Source organism: Piliocolobus tephrosceles, chromosome 7 (genome assembly GCF_002776525.5).
Source record: "Piliocolobus tephrosceles isolate RC106 chromosome 7, ASM277652v3, whole genome shotgun sequence".
In the NCBI taxonomy this organism is placed as follows: Eukaryota; Metazoa; Chordata; class Mammalia; order Primates; family Cercopithecidae; genus Piliocolobus; species Piliocolobus tephrosceles.
Genome location: NC_045440.1, coordinates 132192213 through 132193843, shown reverse-complemented (window position 1 = coordinate 132193843; position 1631 = coordinate 132192213). Strand labels below are relative to the sequence as shown.

General features: G+C 43.2%; 1 pseudogene; it reads left to right on the top strand.

Moving 5' to 3' along the window:
• LOC111549563 overlaps positions 1-1031 on the top strand; it is a 1706-nt pseudogene extending 675 nt beyond the window's left edge.
• Positions 1032-1631: the final 600 nt, after the last annotated feature.

The following is a 1631-nucleotide window of genomic DNA, read 5'->3' as shown; positions in this document are numbered from 1 at the left end:
TGATGGGTGCTGACGAGTTGATGGGTGCAGCACACCAACATGGCACATGTATACATATGTAACAAACCTGCACGTTATGCACATGTACCCTAGAACTTAAAGTATAATAAAAATAAAAAAAAAAAAAAGAGAAGTGCTTTGATTCCTCCTGTGGAAGAAACAGTCTTTTATCCTTCTCCCTATCCTATAAGGAGTTTCATAAAACCTTTATTTTTTAGTGTTGGGTTTACAGGCTGTGCATTTGGATCAGCTGCTATTTGACAATATAAATCACTGAAATCCAGGGTCCAGAGTTATTTTGATGGTATAAAAGCTGATTGGTTGGATAGCATAAGACCACATAAAGAAGGAGACTTCAGAAAGAGATTAACAAGTGGTGGAATAATCTAAGTGATGGCCAGCGGACTGTGACAGGTATTACAGCTGCAAATGTCCTCGTATTCTGTTTATGGAGAGTACCTTCTCTGCAGCGGACAACAATCAGATATTTCGCATCGAATCCAGCCTCAAAGGTCCTTTGTTCTCCAAAGCTGCTGTCAACATTCAGTCATTTCTCCTTATTTCACATGGCAGCAAATGCGTATGTTTTGTGGAGCTTCTCTTCCAGCATAGTGAACATTCTGGGTCAAGAGCAGTTCATGGCACGGTACCTATCTGCAGGTGTTATTTCCAATGTTGTCAGTTACGTGGGTGAAGTTGCCACAGGAAGGTATGGACCATCACTTGGTGCATCTGGCACCATCGCAGCTGTCTGCACTAAGATCCCAGAAGGGAGGCTTGCCATTATTTTCCTTCCAATGTTGACGTTCACAGCACGGAATGCCCTAAAAGCCATTATCACCACGGATACAGAAGGAATGATCCGGGGATGGAAATTTTTTGATCATGCAGCACATCTTGCGGGAGCTCTTTGTGGAATATAGTATGTTACTTGTGGCCATGAACTGATTTGGAAGAACAGGGAGCCTCTAGTGAAAATCTGGCATGAAATAAGGACTAATGGCCCCAAAAAAGGAGGTGGCTCTAAGTAAAACTGGTATTGGACAATAGTGGTGCATCTGGTCCATGATGCCTGAGAGCCCCAGGAGACATCGGCCCTAGGGTGATCACGGCTATGCTCCCGCCTGGAAGATGCCAGCATCTGGCCTCCCAGTGTTTTCAGCTGTGTGCCCCAGTCTGTGTCTTTTTAGAAAGGGAATGATGATAAAGTTGTGAAGTAAAGGTTTCTATCTAGTTTGTAAAAAAAAAAAAAAAAAAATTCAAAAAGTCCGGGCATGGTGGTGCATGCTTGTAATCCCTGCTACTCAGGAGGCTGAGGCATGAGAATTGCTTGAACCCAGAAGGCAGAAGTTGCAGTGAGCGGAGATTGCACCACCACACTCCAACCTGGGCAACAGAGTGAGGTTCTGTCTCAAAAAGAATAAAAAACAAAAACAAAACAAAACAAAAAACTAAGAACAACTATCATGGTAGGAGGAAATCAATTCTGTTTTAGCAGAACACACCAGGGGGTATATGGCTGGAGATGGAGCAGAAAAAGGCTTTCAGTACTCATGAATGAAGAAAGGAAAGAATAAAGGACAGAAAAGAGGGAAGGAGGATGGGGAAGGAAGAGAGAGAGAGAGACAGAA